Source organism: Malaclemys terrapin, chromosome 2 (genome assembly GCF_027887155.1).
Source record: "Malaclemys terrapin pileata isolate rMalTer1 chromosome 2, rMalTer1.hap1, whole genome shotgun sequence".
NCBI classification, from domain to species: Eukaryota; Metazoa; Chordata; order Testudines; family Emydidae; genus Malaclemys; species Malaclemys terrapin.
In genome coordinates, this window is record NC_071506.1 from 283,742,454 (window position 1) to 283,763,577 (window position 21,124).

At 48.4% G+C, this 21,124-nt stretch overlaps 1 protein-coding gene across 4 annotated transcripts in view; it reads right to left on the reverse strand.

The window, feature by feature from the left end:
• Window positions 1–21,124, reverse strand: part of SCAP (SREBF chaperone) — a 107,025-nt gene that overhangs the window by 73,991 nt on the left and 11,910 nt on the right. Inside the window, exon 1 of one of the 4 annotated variants that reach the window (XM_054016812.1) lies at window positions 11,284–11,368. The exons of the other annotated variants lie outside the window; for them this stretch is intronic. The gene's annotated coding sequence lies outside the window, so the exon portion shown is untranslated. Of the gene's footprint in view, window positions 1–11,283; window positions 11,369–21,124 lie in introns of those variants that run through there. 4 annotated transcript variants of the gene reach the window in all.

Below are 21,124 nucleotides of genomic sequence, written 5' to 3' on the forward strand. Positions count from 1 at the left end.
GGTGAACTGCCTGCCGGGGGCAAAGGTTGCAGATCTCACAAGACATCTAGACCGCCTTATGTGCTGTGCTGGGGAGAAGCCGGTGGTCGTGGTACATGTAGGTACCAATGACATAGGGAAAGATAGGAGAGAGGTCCTGGAAGCCAAATTTAGGCTGCTAGGTAAGAAATCAAAGACCAGGACCTTCATGGTAGCATTCTCTGAAATGCTTCCAGTTCCAGGTGTAGGGCCAGGAAGACAGGCAGAACTGCAGGGTCTCAATGCGTACATGAGGCAATGATGTAGGGAGAAGGGCTTTAGATTTATTAGGAACTGGGGCACCTTTTGAGAAAAGAGGAGCACATGCAGGAAGGCCTATAAGACCACTCAGTCCTACTTCTTGTTCAGCCAATCACTAAGAGAAACAAGTATGTTAACATTTATGGGAGATACCGCTGCCCACTTAATTACAATGTCACCTGAAAGTGAGAACAGGCATTTGCATGGCACTGTTGTAGCTGGCGTCGCAAGATGCACTAAAGATTCATATGCTTCTTCATGGTTCAGCCTTCATTCCAGAGGACATGCTTCCATGCTGATGATGCTCGTTTAAAAAAAAAAGTGCGTTAATTAAATTTGCGACTGGACTCTTTGGGCGAAAATTGTATGTCCCCTGCTCTGTTTTACTTGCCATATATTTCAGGTTATAGCAGTCTTGGATGATGATCCAGCACATGTTGTTCGTTTTAAGAACGCTTTCACTGCAAATTTGACAAAATGCAAAGAAGGTACCAATGTGAAATTTCTAAAGATAGCTACAGCACTCGGCCCAAGGTTTAAGAATCTGAAGTGCCTTCAAAAATCTGAGAGGGATGAGGTCTGGAGCAGGCTCTTTTAAGACTTCTGAAAGCAACACTGATGCAGAAACTACAGAACCCAACCCCCCCAAAAAAGAAAATCAACCTTCTGCTGGTGGCATCTGACTCAGATGATAAACATGAACATGCGTCGGTCTGCACTGCTTTGGATCGTTATCGAACAGAAATTGTCATCAGCATGGACACGTCTTGTGGAATGATAGTTGAAGCATCAAGGGACATAAGACTCTTTAGCACATCTGTCATGTAAATATCTTGCGACGCTGGATACAACAGTGCCATGTAAATGCCCATTTTCGCTTTCAGGTGACATTGTAAACAAGAAGCAGGCAGCATTATCTTCTGCAAATGTTAACAAACTTGGTTGTAGAAGTGATTGGCTGAACAAGTAGGACTGAGTGGACTTGTAGGCTCTAAAGTTTTACATTGTTTTATTTCTGAATGCAGTATATTTTTGTACATAATTCTATATTTGTAAGTTCAACTTTCATGATAAAGAGATTGCACAACAGTACTTGTATTAGGTTAATTGAAAAATACTATTTTTTTTACACAGTGCAAATATTTGTAATAAAAAGAAATATAAAGTGAGCACTGTACACTTTGTATTCTGTGTTGTAATTGAAACATACTTGAAAACGTAGAAAACACCAAAAATATTTAAATAAATGGTATTCTATTATTGTTTAAGAGGCAATTAATCGATTAATTTTTTTAATCGCTTGAAAACCCTATTTGGAATATACAAGACCAGAAAATGCCACCATGGCTAAAAAACAGAGTAAAAGAGGCAGTTAGAGGGAAAAGGGCATCCTTTAAAAATTGGAAGTCAAATCCTACTGAGGAAAATAGAAAGGAGCATAAACTCTGGCAAGTCAAGTGTCAAAGTATAAGAAGGCTGAGCAAGAAAGTATTTGAAGAGCAGCTAGCTAAAGACACAAAAACTAACAGCAAAACAATGTAGTACTTCAGAAGCAGGAAGCCTGCCCAACAAATCAGTGGGGCCCCTGGACAATCGAGGTTCTAAAGGAGCACTCAAGGAAGATAAGGCTGTCGCAGATAAACTAACCTAATTCTCTGAACCTGCCTTCACTGCAGAAGATCTAAGGGAGATTCCCTACACCCAAGCTATTCTTTTTAGGAGAAAAATCTGAGGACCTGTCCCAGATTGAGGTGTCAATATTGGAGGTTTCGGAACAAACTGATAAATTACGCAGGACCAGATATTCAGTGTTGATTAGTTCAAAGTAATGCACATTGGAAAAATAATCTCAACTACATTTACCAAATGATGAGACCTAAAAATTAGCTGTTACCATTCAAGAAAGATCTTGGAGTAGATAGTTCCCTGAAAACATCTGCTCAATGTGCAGCAGCCGTCAAAGAAGCTAACAGAACATTAGGAACCACTAGCAAAGGGATAGATAAAACAGAAAATATCAATGTCACTATATAAATCCATGGCACACCCATATCTTGAACACTGCATACAGTTCTGATCACTTCATCTCAAAGAAGATACATTAGAATAGGAAGGGGGGTAGAGAAGGCCAACAAAAATTAGGAGTATGGAACAGATTCCATAAAGAGAGATTAAAAAGATTTCAGAGTAGCAGCCGTGTTAGTCTGTATCCGCAAAAAGAAGAACAGGAGTACTTGTGGCACCTTAGAGACTAACAAATTTATTAGAGCATAAGCTTTCGTGGACTACAGCCCACTTCTTCGGATGCATAAGAAGTGGGCTGTAGTCCACGAAAGCTTATGCTCTAATAAATTTGTTAGTCTCTGAGGTGCCACAAGTACTCCTGTTCTTTTTATTAAAAAGATTGTACTCTTCAGCTTGGAAAAGAGACGATTAAGGGTGGATATGATAGAGATTTACAAGGTCATGAATGGTACAGAGAAAATGAACAAGGAAGTGTTATGTACCCCTTTGCATAACAAAGAACCAAAGACATGAATAGGCAGCAGGTTTAATACAAACAAAAGAAAGTATTCATACAACGCACATTCAAACTTTGGAAACAGGGGCTGTTGTGAACGCCAAAAGTACAACTGGAGTAAAAAAAATTAAGAGAAATGTGTGGAGGATCAATGGCTATTAGCCAAGATTGTCAGGGATGCAAGCCCGTGCTCCAGGTGTGTCTAAACCACTGACTACCAGAAGCTGAGACTGGATGACAGGGGATGGATCACTCAGTATTGCCCTATTCTGTTCATTCCCTCTGAACGAGCATGTGGCACCCCTGTGATAGCTGGACCATTGGTCTGACCCAGTATGGCCATTCTTATCTTCTAAAACCCTGAGTCTAAAGCATATCGTATAGAACGGGGAGTGGGCAAACTACACCCCACGGGCTGCATCCAGCCCACCAGCTGTTTTAATCCGGCCCTCAAGCTTCCACTGGGGAGCAAAGTCTGGGGCTTGCCCAGCTCCGGCGCTTCAGCCAGGGAGCAGGGTCAGGTGCCGCTCTGCTCAGCTCCTGGAAGCAGCGGCATGTCCCCTCTCCAGCTCCTACGCATAGAGGCAGCCAGGGTGCTCCACTCTACACACTGCCCCCACCCCAAGCACCGACCTGCAGCTCCCATTGGCCAGGAACCGTGACCAGTGGGAACTGCAGGGGTAGTGCCTGTAGACAGGGCAGCGCACAGCAGAGCCACCTGGCTGCACCCCCGCACAGGAGGCGGAGGGGGTACATGCCACTGCTTCTGGGAGCCGCTTGAGGTAAGTGCCCTTCCCCCCCCCCCAGCACGCACCTCTCACCACCACCCCCATACAGCAAACCCCTGCCCCAGCCCTGATCCCCCTCCACCCTCCGAATCCCTCAGTTCCAGCCCGGAGTACCCTCCTATACCCCAAACCCCTCATCCCCAGCCCCACCCCAGAGCTTGCATCCCCAGCCAGAGCCCTCACCCCCTCCTGCACCCCAACCCCAATTTCATGAGCATTTATGGCCCGACATACAATTTCTATATCCAGATGTGGCGCTCTGGCCAAAAAGTTTGCCCACCCCGGTACAGAATAAGCAGCTACAAAATGAGACACTTTGATGTTAACACTTTCCACAATTCATGGAAAGCAAAGGTTATCCACAAGTTGTGTGTTGGAAAGATGAAATGTGTAATTTGCAGAAAGCATGAGATGTTTCCTTGATAAGGGCAACCTTCTTGTAAATGGGAGAAAAATCCTTTATTCAGGACCCTACCGCTGCTCATGTCAAATTCAGGGAAGCAGAAAGTGTGTCACTTTGTCCACAAGAAGCGCCCATTACTGGCTGCGCCATAAAGTCCACCTGGAGGTGATCGAAAGTTGACCGCCTTGTTTTAAACCAGTTACAGAGCTGTTAAACTGGATTTCAGCTTGAGATTTTGAAACACTCTGCGATCTGCAGGGCAAATATGGCCTTAATCTCAGATCAAGCTCTATTTAACACCCACAGAGGGAAACTTTACCGAGAATTGCAGAGTCAGGAAAAAGCAACAGAGGGTCCTGTGGCACCTTTGAGACTAACAGAAGTACTGGGAGCATAAGCTTTCGTGGGTAAGAACCTCACTTCTTCAGATGCAAGTAATGGAAATCTCCAGAGGCAGGTATAAATCAGTGTGGAGATAACGAGGTTAGTTCAATCAGAGAGGGTGAGGCGCCTCACCCTCCCTGATTGAACTAACCTCGTTATCTCCACACTGATTTATACCTGCCTCTGGAGATTTCCATTACTTGCATCTGAAGAAGTGAGGTTCTTACCCACGAAAGCTTATGCTCCCAGTACTTCTGTTAGTCTCAAAGGTGCCACAGGACCCTCTGTTGCTTTTTACAGATTCAGACTAACACGGCTACCCCTCTGAGAGTCAGGAAAGTTTCTCAAAAAATGCACATGAAATCTTGGTTTTACGAGTCTTTGTTAACAGATCCACAGCTCAGCCAAGAGACTGAGTATGTGAAGATGCGAACCTTTCATTCTCTTCGCTGACACAGCCGGTGGAATCTGGATGGTATTACCCAGGGTATATGGAAAGAGTTAACAGTTGGGGTGGATTCTCTCAGAAGAGCTACTTTTCAAAACTGATTTGGCCTGAGTGTAGTGCAGCAATAAATATGCATCCGAAGAAGTGGGTTGTAGCCCACGAAAGCTTATGCTCTAATAAATTTGTTAGTCTCTAAGGTGCCACAAGTACTCCTGTTCTTTTTGAGGATACAGACTAACACGGCTGCTACCCTGAAACCAGCAATAAATATAGGCTGCTCAAATGTTGTGCAGGCCAAGTTTAAACGAGGTAAACTTCATGATACTCTGCACTGAAGTCAGCACAACCTTCAGCTTGCTATTTGGGATCTCAATAAAACCTCTAAAAAGTCTGAACTGAGACTAGTGAATTTGAAAAGAAATCTTTCAAGGTCCCAAAAGGCAACAGCACCTTCAAGCCCTCATTAACACACTGGAGTGGACTGTGAGCTTATTCAGAAATAGCCACCATGTATGCTGGGTGTTTAGTCAGGCCAGATCACTGAAAACACTGATTAAAAAAAACCATCAGTTGGAACATAGACCAGAAACTGAATCAAAACTGATGCAACCTGACTTAGGGAAATCGCGTAGGACATTAAGACAGGCAAGTTTGTGAACACTGTGGCAGAGCTCTGACCTTGTCCCCCCGGGTCCTGCGCTTCTAGGCGGTATATGCTAGCCTCAGTGGCTCTCTGTGACCCTCCACGTAGCCCTTCTCTCTCTAGGGCCAGGGTTACAGTCTACTGAGCCCTTTTCATCATAAGCCAGCAAGGAGGTTGGTGAGAGAATTCCCACAGTCTCTGTTGTCTCTAGGGCTTGTTTTAGAACAGTTTAGCCTCCTGTCCTGACAGGGGCCTGACTTCCCCTCCCAGGAGGTGTTCCTGTAATGGTGGGTTGGGGGGAACCCGGGCCCACCCTCTACTCCGGGTTCCGGCCCAGGGACACTAATGGTAGCAGCTGTTGGCAGCCAACCTTTCACTGCCAGAGTTGCTACATTTCCATGGGCCACTTCCCCACAGCTCTCTTGCTTCTCCCTTACCTTAGGGCTCCCTTATCAATAACTTGAGGGTGTCTTCATTAACCAGTCCTTCAGCTGCACTTCCTCTCCTCTGGCTCCCTGGCTCTCCTCTGCCTGACTGGAGTGAGACATTTTTATAGGATCAGCGGTGCCTTAATTAGAGTCAGGTGGTCACATTAGCTTAATGGCCTCACCTGACTCTTTGCAGGTTAATTGGAATCAGGTGTTCTCATTAGCCTGGAGCAGCCCCTGCTCTGGTCAGTCAGGGAACAGAATACTGTTAATCCAGTGGCCAGTATATCTGCCTTCTGCTATACCCAGCTGGCCTGGGTCTATCACAACACATATCCCACAATGGACTTAATCACAGTTGACACACTCACTTTTCAAGGAGAGGCTCTCTTGATGGTTGAGGATTTGCAAGAACTAGAAAGCACTATGCTGGAATTCACAAGAATGAAAGCTATCCCTGACTTAAAACTTACATTTATGGATGACAACATTGAAAAGATAAATGTTTCTGGATCTTTAAAGGCAAAGCTGCAGAAAAATTAAATCTACATGATTGAGGCTGCCAATGAACCTTCTGCAGCAAACATTTGCCTGATGTCAACAGTGACTCCACAAAATGATCTATTTTTAAAAAAATTTGACTGCATGACCCTGTCCTCTCCTGGGTTCAGGACAAACCACTACCCGAATCCTTGGTTGGGTGTTCAGAAACAGAAAGGTGGTTTTATTTGGCTGACAGGTATTTGTTCCCAACCAAAGTCACCAGTAGCAAATCAAGAGAATGACAGTCCCGGCCTACCTTCCCCTCAGGGAGGCTCTGACAGGCTGCTGACACGTAGCTGTTCCTGCACCCAGCCAGGACTCTCAGGGTGAGAGCTGGAAGTCTGGTCTCCTTCCCTTGACCAAATGAGCTGTGCTCTTTCCTTTTAGCCCCTCCCTCCAAAATGGGGCGGGAGGGGCTGACTGAGCCCACAATAGGTCATTAACCCTTTCCTGGCCAGTATGGGATATTCATACCTAATCGCAGACTTGGATCCATTTTGGCAAGGTAGGCCACTTAAACAGATACAGCATGATGAGGAAGAGGAATATGCCCCATGTCAGTGATTGCCTTAATCAGATATAAATGCCATGAAATTCCTAACAAGAGACAGGGAACATGGATGTTTAACAAAGCTATTTAACCACCATAAATAAATTCCATATTGCTTGGCTAAAAGGCTACTCCGGGGTAACTGCCTGCAAGTTTTTGAAAGGCCTTTTCACTCGTAGATGCACACTGGGGCCTTGGCTACACTTGAGAATTACAGCGCAATAAAGCCACCCACAGCGCTGTAACTCACTCCCCCTCCACACTGGCAAGGCACGTACAGCGCTGTATCTCTGCGGCTACAGCGCTGCTTGTACTCCACCTCCCCGAGAAGAATAAAGAGTATTGCACGGCCGCTGCTGTGCTGAGGCGCCAGTGTGGCCACCCAATGCGCTCTGATTGGCCTCCAGAAGGATTCGGCAGTATCCCACAATGCCTGTTCTAGCCACTCTGCTCATCAGTTCGAACTCTACTGCCCTGGCCTCAGATGACCAACCGTCAGACCCGCCCTTTATATTCCCCAGGAATTTTAAAAATCCCCTTCCTGTTTGCTCAGCCAGGTGTGGAGTGCTATCAGCAAATCTTTCCAGGTGACCATGCCTCCACGCGCCAAACGAGCCCCGGCATGAAGCAATGGTGAGTTGCTGGACCTCAGCAGTGTCTGAGGGGAGGAAGCTGTCCAGTCCCAGCTGCGCTCCAGCCATAGGAATTACGATACCTTCGGGCAGATATCAAGGGCCATGATGGAAAGGGGCCATGACTGGGACACACTGAAGAGCAGGATTAAAGTGAAGGAGCTGCGGAATGCCTACCACAAAGCCCACGAGGCAAACCGCCGCTCCGGTGCTGCCCCCACGATCTGCCATTTCTACAAAGAACTGGAGACGATACTTGGGGGTGACCCCACCTCCACTCCGAGTACCATCATGGACACTTCAGAGCGGGGGGGGGAGGAGGAGGGGGAGGAGGAGGAGGAAAGTGGGAGCGAGGGTGCTGGGGTGGGGGGAGACACCCCAGAATCCCTGGAGGCATGCAGCCAGGAGCTCTTCTCAAGCCAGGAGGAAGGTAGCCAGTCGCAGCGGCCAGTACTTAGTGGAGGACAGGTTCCCAGTAAGCGGCTTTTTTTTTTTCTTCTTCTTCTTCTTTCGGGAAGTTGTTTTTTCTGGAAGGAATTTTTTTGGTGTGGGCTCTTTGGGAGAGGAGGGTTAGGGCTGCATGCATGCCTAGATGCGGAATAGCGCATTGATGTGGTCTATCACATCGCGGTAATTGGCCTCGGTAATCTCTTTGAAAGTCTCATCCAGAACGTGTGCAATGCGCTTGCGCAGGTTTATTGGGAGAGCTACCATGGTCCTTGTCCCAGTCAGGCTAACATGTCCACGCCACTGTGCCGCGAGGGGACCATTGCTGTACACAGGCAAGCTGCATATGGGCCAGGGCAGAAGCCGGATTGCAGTAGAAGACCCTCCCTTGCTTTCCAGGTCACCCTCAGCAGCGAGATATCTTCCAGGATAAACTCCTGTGGAAAATGTTGGGACAGTGTTCAGTGTAGGTGCCCCCTGCAGCTGTTGGCTCTCCCCAAGGCACAGAAACCCAGAGGACAGTACAGCCCTGAAACAATCAGTCCCCCTTACTCACCATTTTGGTGCTCCTGTAGGTTATGTGCGCTGTCTTTGGGACAGGAAAATTATGCTATTGTGTAGACTGTGTGTGCCCTCCTTAAGTGCAGGGGAATCATTACTCTGTCTGGTATGAACAATGCTACCTCTGTTAAGTGTTGCATTTTGCCTTTACAGATGCAACCTTGAGATCTCAGCCGTCCGTGTTATCACCGGCTGAGAGACTGCAAAAACTCCAGAAGAGACCGCAAAAAAGCAAAGAAGACATGCTGCACAAAGTGATGCATCAATCTCTTACAGAGAATCAAAAAGCACAGTAGTGGAGAAAGAGCAAAAGCAGGATCCGCAAGGAAAACGCAGCGCACCGGAAGCAAAGCATGGATCGGCTGATAAGCATCATGGAGTGCCAAGCGGACTCTATCCAGGTGCTCGTAGCCATGCAGGCAGAGCACTACCGCGCCCGCCCCCCACCCCGCAACACTTGTCCCAAAACTCTTTCCCTTGTGCCCCCATATCCCCTCCAACCCACTTTCCCCAACACCTGGGTTCTTACTGCCACCAGCTGCCTCCAACACCTGTATCTTCACCAACCAGCCCTGAGAACTACGACCCTTACCCTCTGCACTCAACCCCCATCACCATGCAGTATAGCTGTCCTGAAGTGCAGCACTCATTGCACAGCACTCCAGACAGGACATACGCAAATCTATGATTGTACTGTTCCCCACCACACCCCCTTGCCCTGTCTGATTCCCAAACAGTTGTGTTTCTTTCAATGAATGAATTTTCTTTTCAATAAATGGATTTTTTGGCTTTGAAAACATTCTTTATTATTGCATAAAGTAAAAGATACCTTAAAAAATACCTTAGCCCAGGAAACAGGCACTGCAAATCAGCTTAGCAAACACAGATTCCTACTGACATTGTAACCACTGCACTTCACTCCCGTGCAGGGCACCAGACATTACTACTGGTTTTCAGCCTCAAATTGCTCCCTCAAGGCAACCCTAATCCTTGCAGCCCCGTGCTGGGCCCCTCTAATAGCCCTGCCCTCTGGCTGTGCAAATTCAGCCTCCAGGTGTTGAACCTCGGAGGTCCATGCCTGACAATCTTTCACTCTTCTCTTCACAAATATTATGGAGGGTACAGCACGCGGATATAACCGCAGGGATGCTGTTTTTGGCCAAGTCCAGCTTCCCATACAGAGATCGCCAGCGGCCCTTTAAACGGCCAAAAGCACACTCCACAGTCATTCAGCACCCGCTCAGCCTGTAGTTGAACTTGCTGCTGTCAAGGCTCCCTGTGTAGGGTTTCATGAGCCAAGGCATTAACGGGTAAGCGGGGTCTCCCAGGATCACAATAGACATTTCGACTTCCCCTACTGTGATCTTCCGCTCTGGGGAAAAAAAGTCCCGGCCTGCATCTTCCTGAACAGCCAAGTGTTCCAAAAGATGCGTACGTCATGCACCTTTCCTGGCCAGCCTGTGTTAATGTCAATGAAACATGCACGGTGATCCACAAGCGCCTGGAGAACCATAGAGAAATACCCCTTCTGATTAACGTACTATGATGCTAGGTGGGGTGGTGCCAGAATAGGAATATGCATCCCATCTATCACCCCTCCACAGTTAGGAAAACCCATTTGTGCAAAGCCATCCACAATGTCCTGCATGTTACCCGGAGTCACAGTTCTTCTGAGCAGGATGCGATTAATGGCCCTGCAAATTTGCATCAACACTATTCCAACTGTTGACTTTCCCACTCCAAACTGGTTCACGACCGATCGGTAGCTGTCTGGAGTTGCCAGCTTCCAGATTGCACCCGCTTCTCCACCGGCAGGGCGGCTCTCAATCTCGTGTCCTTGCGCCGCAGGGTGGGGGTGAGCTCCTCACACAGTCCCAAGAAAGTGGCTTTTCTCATCCGAAAGTTCTGCAGCCACTGCTTGTCATCCCAGACTTGCATGACGATGTGATCCCACCACTCGGTGCTTGTTTCCCGAGCCCAAAAGCAGCATTCCACGGTGCTGAGCATGTCCGTGAATGCCACAAGCAATTTCATGTCATATGCGTTATGCGACTCGCTATCATCGTCGGACTCCTCACTGTCACTTTGGATCTTAAGGAATAGCTCGACTGCCAAACGTGACGTGCTGGCAAGACTCGTCAGCATACTCCTCAGCAGTTTGGGCTCCATTTCCCGCAGACCAAAACAGATCGCGCTGCACAGAAACCGTTGAAAGATGGCGCCAAATGTGGACGGAAACACAGGGATTGCTGGGATGCGAAGCGATGCATCACGGGGCGTTGGGACAGGACCCAGAATTCCCCGCCCCCCCCTCGCCCCCTTCCCATAACGCCAGAATGGGAAGAGGTGCTCTGTGGGATAGCTGCCCATAATGCACCGTTCCCAATGCTGCTGCAAGTGCCGCAAATGTGGCCACAACAGTGCGCTGGCGGCTGTCAGTGTGGACAGACAGCAGCGCTTTCCCTACTCAGCTGTACGGAGACAGGTTTAACTCACAGCGTTGTACAGCTGCAAGTGTAGCCAAGGCCTGGATAAACCTGCCGTTTGTGATAGGAACAGGCATAGTTTTAACAGCTTTGAGAACCCAACGCAGTACACCACCACAGCTGTGAGGTGTAAGCCGAGCACATATTACAGCAAACACTCATCAACTTACTCAGCACCGGAGCAGCCTGACTTTGGTAGCTTCTTTTTTCTGCCAAGGTGACAACGGAGAATCCACTGTCATTGCAGTACTGACCCTGAGAAACCAAGCGCAGACAAAGCAATATGCCAACCTGTTTAAGTTACTGTTCTGAGTTTAAAACTGAACTCCCAATACCAACCTTCCTACAAAAAAAGAGACCAAACGTCATTGTCCCAGATAGGGAGTTCACTGGATCGTTTACTCACTATACCTGTATACCCACTACTGCCTGTTTGATTTGGCAAATCAGTGAAAACAGAAAGCCAAGTTTACTGAAGAACAGTTGCAATCTCACCCTTTGAGAAGAGCTACTGCCACTTAAAAATGCCTCTTGGCTTCTCAGCCTGATGCTTTCTGGGGACAGCTGGCATTTTGGGCATTTTAATCAGACATCTAGAACTAGTCTCCTGGTACTTGATGCAGGAAAAGAAACAGTTTATCTCCCAAAGTTCAAGCAACTGCTGCTTGCCTTACATCCTATTAAGCCAGAGATGTAGAGTCAGTCATTGTATCTGATGGGCACTGAATGTCTAAGGCAACACTTGCTCATGGTATCATTGACCTGTTGAATCCCACATGGCTTAGAATAAACACCTCTATTTTTCAGCCAAGAAAGGAGCAATTTAGGAGTACTGAGTATATCCTACTTAATTTATAGAACATCTTGCTCACAGAAGTTAATTTTAGTCAAAAAAAAAAAGTAACTTCTATCAGTAACTTTTGTTACTAACATTACTAGTATTTTGTTGGGAGGGAGCATTTTCTAAACAATAGAACACTGGCTGGGGGTCAGAAGATCTGGGCTTTACTTTCACCTCCACCAGATTCACTTCAAGACCTGGAGTAAGTTATGTAATTTCTGTGTGCCTCTACTTTCGCTGCTTGTTAAATTAAGGTAACACTATCCTCACAGAGAGAAACTTATATCTGTTAATTCTTGAAAATTTGAAGTCTTCAGACAGAAGGGGCTAGAGAAGTACTTTACAGTAAAATCCAGCCCACCAACCAGTAGTCTGGCTTGAAAAATTTACAGGACACTAGCTAAATTATAAACGATCGGAGAGGGGGGAGGGGAGGGGGAGGAAGAGAGATTTGTCAGTTTCACTCTGCTCCAATTCTTAAAAGTGTTAGGAGCAGATGCATTAGAACCCTCAGTGTGTGTAGACTCAAGATACTGCTTCTTCACAACTATAATGGCTAGAATTCTTTAAAAGACCCCACAAGCTTTGAGTCTGAAATTATTCTGAACTTACAACCCACTTATTCACAGAATGTTTCCTAGGATTTGTCAAGTCTTGCATAACCAACCCAACAAAAACAAAAGGTTACATGCAAACAGAAATGCCATTAAAACATTCTTTCATAAGCTCATAAAACAGTATTTTGCATTTTTGGAGCACCTTGCATCCAAGGATCTCACTGCACTTCCACACATGTAATGAAACTACCACCTCCCCCATGTGAGGTATTCCTTCCATTTTACTAATGGTAAAAATGGAGGTATGCTGAAGTTAGACAACGTGCCCTAGAATAGGGGATCCCGAACTGTGGTATGTGAACCACCATACATAAGCTTCATGCTCCATCCATTTACTTCACAGCAGTTTTGTTTTGTTTTTTTTTAAATCAATGACGATTGGGACCCACAGCCCTAGCACACACAAAGCACGTAACAGAGCCAGGAACAGAAGCCAGGATTGGGCTTTTTAAGCACCACAAGATCATCAGATTAAAAAGGTGCTTAAACAATAATTCTGTACATCTTTTATCCATGCCTTTCTTAAGCACAGAGCATTATTACTGTTCGAGGATTACACAAATTCCAATACATGCCTCAAGTGTGATTTAAATTAAGATCCTTTTCTCTCGCTGCAATTCCAATGCTTTATTAACTACCAATCCTTACACCCAGCAAATAATAGCTAATGTAACAATGTAAGAGCCCTGAGGGTGGGACTAAGATTATCAGTACCTGTAAGATGCCTAGAAGACAGCCCCACATTATATTTTCCCACCCAGCTATTAAGAAATGATGGGGCAACACAACATTATTCCACTATTGCTTGAGAAACATTTCTCAAAGCAATCTTGCTACACAGTCTACCAAAGACATTGTGCTGCGTCCATGGCCTCACCACGAAGTGCCAATCCAGTGCTGCAACAACTTCACAGAAAAGGAGAATTCAGGTTCTAACCAGCTGATGCTACAAATAGGATGGAAGAAGATTCAAACAAGCTGGGGCCAGAAACCACATTGTCACCTCAGCCTGGTCTCCTCTCTCCCAGGTACAGTAAGAGAAGGCGATAGCACTGCAGAGTAATACAGCACAGCAAGCCACATCACCGGAAGGGAAGCAAAGCTTGACTGTAAAAACGTAAGCAAGTTTTACACTGGTGAACTGCGCTCTTTGGACAGCCGTGGAGATAGTCTTCTATTCACCAACAAGCAGCAGCGAAGCTAGCTTCCCCACTAGTGTGCCTCACTCATAAGGTTGGACCTTCCCTAGGGAAGAGAGCTGAACCTCTGTGCTACTGGTTTCTCTAGGGAGAGCACCTTTCAATCAGCTCTGCCATCTAGTATGCTTACTGAAGTCTCCTGTGCTGTCAAGGGAGCACAGTTCACTAATGTAAGATTTACTTTACCACACAGAAGGTGATGGTCCCTATCCCAGGACTTTTCATCCCTTCCTTCCATATGCAGGAAGTGAAAAATGACCAGAGCCAATAGGATGAGAGCTATAGATAGTTTGTCTTGTGTGTGGGTTGCTGGGGACCCGATGCTATCCTGATGCCTAAGCACAAAGTCATTACACATGATAATTGCTTACAAGATTATGGTATATTAAAAAGGAGCTTTCCCGCTGGCTGACAAGTAGTGTCTAACACAACAGAGGACCTCAGGAAAGACGACGTCACAGGAGTCTCATGTGGATGTAATGAAATTTCTTGCTGTTCTCCCATAATGTAATATGGGCAGAAAGACCAGCCAGCACTCACACTCCATTCACCCCAGGCCCAACCTCTCTTCCAGCTGATCATAACCTGTTCTTACACTTCTGTGGTCAGGTAATCACCCCATTAAGTCACATTCTACTGTATACTGCTATTAGTAAGCAAAAGAACTTGTCAGTACATACAAGTTATCTAAGGACAGCCCTTTCATAACATTTTGCCCACTCCCTTCCCTGTGCCTTTTTCCATACTGGAGCAGTATACCAGACACTATTTCCTCATTCATCTCTCTTCTACAAACACTGCAGCTTGCCCCGACTATCCAGTTGGCAATAGCTCATTCTCTTGCATTACCCAACTATCAGGAACTCTCGCTCAGACAAGAGTCACGTCCTCTCTTTAAAGCCCTTTTCCAGGAGTTTAATTTGATATAAAGTATTCTGAGCAACAATGGGCCAAATTCAGTATACAATGGGAAGGGAGCTGAACCTGGTCCATTTGATTGAAGACAACCTACCCAGATCAGATGTATGCTACCATACTGTGTGTGTTAGGGGATCTGGTAATGCCATTGTGAAACAATCGCTATAAGAGCATAGTTGAGTTACACAAAAATATCTGTGGGAAATTGATGGCTTTCATCTCCAGCCAACTAATTCAAACTCAGACTAAGTCAGCAGTGGCCAAAATAGCTCCGACACGTGAAAGCATCTCTGTGCAGGTATGCAGTCCATGGAGAGAAGGCAGAGGGAGATCAGGGAACTGGTAATGGGACACTGACCCTCTAGGTCACCAGCGACAAATAGTTCATACTGTCCATTGGCTGTTCAGGGACCAATATGAAATGAATCTTGGGATTTCAGATCAATTCCTCATAGATGTGTCCACACCACAAAAATCTACCATCAGAGCGGACACCTTCATTTTGGCAGTATCAGCAGAGGCGAAGCAGACTTATCACTAGAGGCTGGTCCGTCCGTGACTGGGTTGAGACTGGGGGGGGGGGGGGGGGGGTTGGGGAGCTTGCACAGCCACTGCTTGCTTTGTACATGTCCTAAGGCACAGGATACAGCTTAGAGGGACATCACTTTGGCAATTTTCATCAGTGACAGACATGGAAATTCCCTGCAATATTCTTGGGAGATCTAACTGAATTCAGATTAAGTATCTTTGGGGTGAATTGTATTACATGAATGGTTTATGTATTGTTGAGGGCTGGAATTGTATGTTCTCTCTCAATGGGGGGAGATCTGACAAATACAAGACCTGGGGTTACAAGGACTATACTGAACAATCTGCCAGACAAGAATGGACTTTTGGAACAAAAAATGTTAAGTGGTTTTCCTGGGGAATAACTAGGGGGAGGTGAATGCAAATTCTCCACCTCCATTTATGCAAAAACACAGTCTTTTGAAGCTACGCTCTGAGGAGAGGGCCATTGTCTGCTGACGTTATGAGGCCAAGACCAAACTCAAGCTGTATAAAGGAAAGACTGAATTATTCATGGCTGGTCTGGTTCTGAATCTGAGACAGTAATGACCTCGTAACACAGTTGTGAAGGATCAACACCTACCAGAGCCTGAGAGGGAATTGGGGTGACCTCTGAGAAGCTTTTTAGCATGCATAAGGGTTCTTTTCTTGATTCTAAGATATCATCTCTAACGCATTCACCTTAAGAATAATTGTGCTTGCTTAGAAAGAGGGGTATAGTAACTTGTAACTGCTGGCAATACACTGTTCATAACCTCTGGAGAGAAAGCAAAGTGCAGATGCTGGCCTTTTGGGCAGTCTGGCTTGCTGGACATATCACAGCATAGGCAGGGGAATTGTGCAGCCAGGACAAACCCCAGTCAGGAACAGAACGGCCACACTGGGTCAGACCAAAGATCCATCTACCCCAGTATCCTGTCACTGACAGTGGCCAATGCCAGGTACCTCAGAGGGAATGAGCAGACCAGGTAATCATCAAATGATCCATCCCCTGTCTCCCATTCCCAGCTTCAGGCAAACAGGCTAGGGACACCATCCTGCCCATGCTGGCTAACAGCCATTGATGGACCTATCCCCCACGAACTTACCTAGTTCTTTTTTGAACCCCGTTATAGTATTGGCCTTCACAACATCCTCTGGCAAGGAGTTCCACAGACTGAGGAGAGAGACGTGACAGCTGGGAGCCAGAAACCTTTAATTGGCTGCCCTTGGTGGACCACAAGGGGGGAATACTGGTGCAGTTGCCCTGAACTGCAACAATCAACAATTAAAAATAAGCCTAACTGAAGCTAGCTGTAGTGTAATGTACAAAGTTTATTGAAGAGTTTGTAACATTGACAGACCTTTCGTACTGAATAAGGCTATGTCTATACTTAGACCGCTTAGCAGCTGCAGTGCTTCAGTTTGGACACTTACTACACTCCCGTCACTGCAGTTAATCCAACTCCCCAAGAGGCGGTAGCAAAGCTAATGGAGGAATTCTTCCATCAATCTAGTGCTGTCTACACTAGAGGTTTGGTCAGCTTAACTATGTCACTCAGCTTAACTATGTCGCTGAACGATGTAACTGGGTCAACCTAACTTTTTAGTGTAAACCTGGCCTAAGTCTTGCACTGTAAAATACCTTTCTCCCATGTCCACATATTTTAAGTAAACCATCAGGCTTGCAACACTTCCCGAGCACAGAAGAGGAACAGGCTATTTCTTTTGGCCATAAACCCACCAGACTGAGAAAAGCCATGACTAGACAGACCAACACCAAAGTGCGGCTCAGCAGGCAAGGGAGTACACCCTGTTACTCCGCAGCATTTCAGATGCCTGATGTGACTTGTACACTCTGGTTTGGCTATCTTTACTCTTGGGATTATCAAGACAGTGGCTAAAAGTTTCCAAGTTCTTGCAATGTCCGATTGACCAGGTAGGGAAGCAAGAGAGTCCAAATTTACTCAAAGAATTTCTCCTTGTGGGAGGTAACAGTTGCTGGATGACTTCTGCACACATATACCACCACTCCTCACTGAGCAGCAATATTATATATAACTTAGAGAATTTTTTCACTTCAAGGTCCCAGAAGCAAAGACAAGGTTTTCATCTCGAGGCCAAAAGACCAAAAACATCAAGACACTTGATCATGGCCTTGGATAGACCAAGAGACTATCTACACTTGACCAGAGCTCGAAAATCACTTTATGGACTGCATATATAAAAGGCATCCCTTCACCACTGAAATGCAGCCGCCCTGGGCATGGATAGGTGCAGTTAGGTACGGTGACGCACCGCAAGCTCAGTAGTAGAGGCAGAGAGTATATTTTACTAAAGACACGAGGGGGGAAAAACCCACCCTGTGATTTATTTATTTTTTTAAACCAATGTGGTTTTAAGGTCCCACATGAAAGAGCCACACGCAGCAAACTTAATAGAACTCTGATTATCTATGTCTATAGGAAGACAAATTGAATCAGCCCTGCTGGGATTTGATCCCAAGGATTCCAGACAGCCTACACATTTCAAACCTGATGCTTTGGTCACTAAACCTTCCCCTCTGGGCAAATTCTTGTGAACACCAGGTTGAGCCAGCTTAGTATGATACTGGCAGATTTAAAAAAAGTTTAACCTAAATTCAGTTTTCAAAAAACTTCATTGTAACTACCTTTTCCATAATGTCACAAAAAAATTGAAGAATAATTTAAGTATTCCTCTGCAGTCTTAGCAACACATACCAGAGCACTGGGCTAGTAAGACAGTGAAAATAAGTACTCGATAGTCATTGTTCAAGCTTAGAGAAAAGCAGTTAATAAGCAGCAGTTTTTTTTAAAGAAGTAATTTCACTTAATCTTACTGTTTTTAGAAACATAGCTAAGGGATTCTGCTTTAAATAGGATTTTTAACTTGCCAACATCTATTTAAAGCACCGAGTATGGGGGATACAAGATTGGGGTTGGAGTGCATCCGACAGGGGTGAATAGACATATCATGCTACACTGCTGACTATTAGAATCCCCACTGGAGTGTAAAATGTATCCTAAATATAGTCAGTGTCTGCATGTACTGTAGAGCAGGTAGACAGAGACCTGACATCCCCCTTCTACTTTGCATGACAGAAACACATGCTTCCATTAGGACCAGAAGCAGAATATGCTGGGACCTCTGCTGGCGTAGTTCCGTATGTACTGGTATGCTCTGGCTGCATACTATTTCAGAAAAAGGAGGGACTCTCAAAAAAAAATGCAGATCTGTACAGGTTCTTCCACTTCTCTGCCCCTTTGCCCAATATGAAGCAGAAAAAGCTGGCTAGTGTTCCCTTACAGTGCAGCTCTGAAGGTTAAACAGGGCACATGGACTATCCGAGGGAATTCACCTTCCTAATGCTACATTTGCTTGCAGTGTATTTAACCAGACTGATAACCTTCCCAGCAGCGTCCATCTCCAGAGATCAGCAGGGGACAGACTACAGAATAACTTCTACTTTCAAAGTCATTTCAAAACAAGAGGCGATAACAGGACTGATCCTGTCTGCGGCCGGATGAAACATCCTATTTCAAAACTTTGCTGTCACATGGGAATCACAGGTGCCGTAACAGGCGCCAAAAGCTCAGTCTCCAGGCAAAGGAGGTTAGGTAAACAGACAGCCATTACAGGACAGAGGGCATTCCTTACAGAATTTGACATGCATCTCTACACACCGTACAGACACAAACTTGCTGTCATTGCATAGGAGGACACCACAGTCCTCCCCTGTACCCCCAGAGAGACACAGCATCTGCAAGTGGCACCTCTAGCACCAGGGTCTATCATCTGAACTCTAGTCTTCACTGAGCAGCCAAGGGTCTCTGCAGAGGTGGCTGCTGCACAAGTTACCTGAAACTCAGAACATGCAAGAGTTCACAATGAAGATACAGATGAAAATGAATTCTACCACATTCTGCTACCAACTACAAGAGACACAGGAGGTCTCTGGGCCCTAGATCAGATACACACCAGGGAGCAGGTGTCTCAGATCCAAGGCCAGCATTTTATACAAGCAGCCACTACACAAATTGCTCAGCTGATCTGTAACCTGGCGCTGCTAGACATTATAGCCTCTCTTCCCCACTTACCAAAGCAGATCCATGGAGGAGCACTGACAGCAGCTGCAGTAGGAGCTCTCCTCTCCCAGGCTGAAAGATGCTCCAATAGCAGCAACAATAAGAAAGCGGGGAAATGAAAGAGGAACCCATGGGACCCAACCTTCCAATCACCCAATAAAAAAAGTCTCCTGACGGAACTGACATTTTGACATCTGCTCCAACGGGGGCTGGTGGGTGGGAAGTGGAGCCATTTCTCGAAAGAGAGGTTCAGAGATGAAAAATCAAGTATGTGCTGAGGACATTAATCTCCCTTCATAAGCCTGCTAGACAGTCAGCTCTGTAACACCATGCTGCTGTTCTCTGCGCCTATTCCCATGGCGAGAACAGTGTGCTTTGTGCAGTGCAGAGACACAAAGGCCAAGTGAAACAGAACGTTTCCTGTGGGAAAATCACAACCCAAGCACTGACCCTTTGGGGGCTGGTGTCTTGTGTGGGTAGGGTTACCATACGTCCGGATTTTCCCGGACATGTCCGGCTTTTGGGGGCTCAAATCCCCGTCCGGGGGGAAATCCCCAAAAGCCAGGCATGTCCGGGAAAATCGGGAGGGAGGGATGGAGGGCTCGGCCGGGGCCTCTTTGGCCGGGGCCGGTGCGGAGCCGGGCCGGGGTCGCGGGGCCGGGGGCATGGTGCCGGGCCGGGCGCGGTGCCGGGCGGAGAGCCGGGGGCGCAGTGCCGGGCCGGGGTAGCGGGGGGTGCGCCGGGCCGCGGGGCCGGGCAGGGAGCCGGTCCGGGGTAGCGGGGGGGGGGGTGCGCCGGGCGGTGGGGAGCCGGTCCGGGGTAGCGGGGGGTGCGCCGGGCGGTGGGGAGCCGGTCCGGGGTAGCGGGGGGGGTGCGCCGGGCCGCGGGGCCGGGCAGGGAGCCGGTCCGGGGTAGCGGGGGGGGGGGGGTGCGCCGGGCAGGGAGCCGGTCCGGGGTAGCGGGGGGGGGGTGCGCCGGGCGGTGGGGAGCCGGTCCGGGGTAGTGGGGGGGGGGGGGGTGCGCCGGGCGGTGGGGAGCCGGTCCGGGGTAGCGGGGGGTGCGCCGGGCGGTGGGGAGCCGGTCCGGGGTAGCGGGGGGGGTGCGCCGGGCCGCGGGGCCGGGCGGGGAGCCGGTCCGGGGTAGCGTGCGCCGGGCCGCGGGGCCGGGCGGGGAGCCGGTCCAGGGTAGCGTGCGCCGGGCCGCGGGGCCGGGCGGGGAGCCGGTCCAGGGTAGCGTGCGCCGGGCCGCGGGGCCGGGCGGGGAGCCGGTCCGGGGTAGTGGGGGGGTGCGCCGGGCCGCGGAGCCGAGCGGGGAGCCGGGGGTGCGCGGGGTAGCGGGGGGGTGCGCTGGGCCGCGGGCCGGTCCGGGGTGGCGGGGGGGTGCGCTGGGCCGCGGGCCGGTCCGGGGTAGCGGGGGGGGGGTGCGCTGGGCCGCGGGGTCGCGGAGCCGGGAGCCGGTCCGGGGTTGCGGGGCCGGGCCGCCGGGGGGTGCGCTGGGCCGCGGGGCCGGGAGCCGGTCCGCAATAGCGGGGGGGGGGGTGCGCTGGGCCGCCGGGGGCCGGCAGTGCTGGGCGGGCTGGGGGTGGTCGGCCGGGGCCGGCACCCCAGGGCCCGAGCTGACCCAGGCTGGAGCCGCCGGGGGCCAGCCTGGGCCGCGCCTCCTCCCCCCCACACCCCCCCTTACCTGCTTCAGGCTTCCCGCGAATTAAATGTTCGCGGGAAGCAGGGGAGGGGGCGGAGACTTTGGGGAGGGGGCGGAGTTGGGGCGGGGGCGGGGCTGGGGGC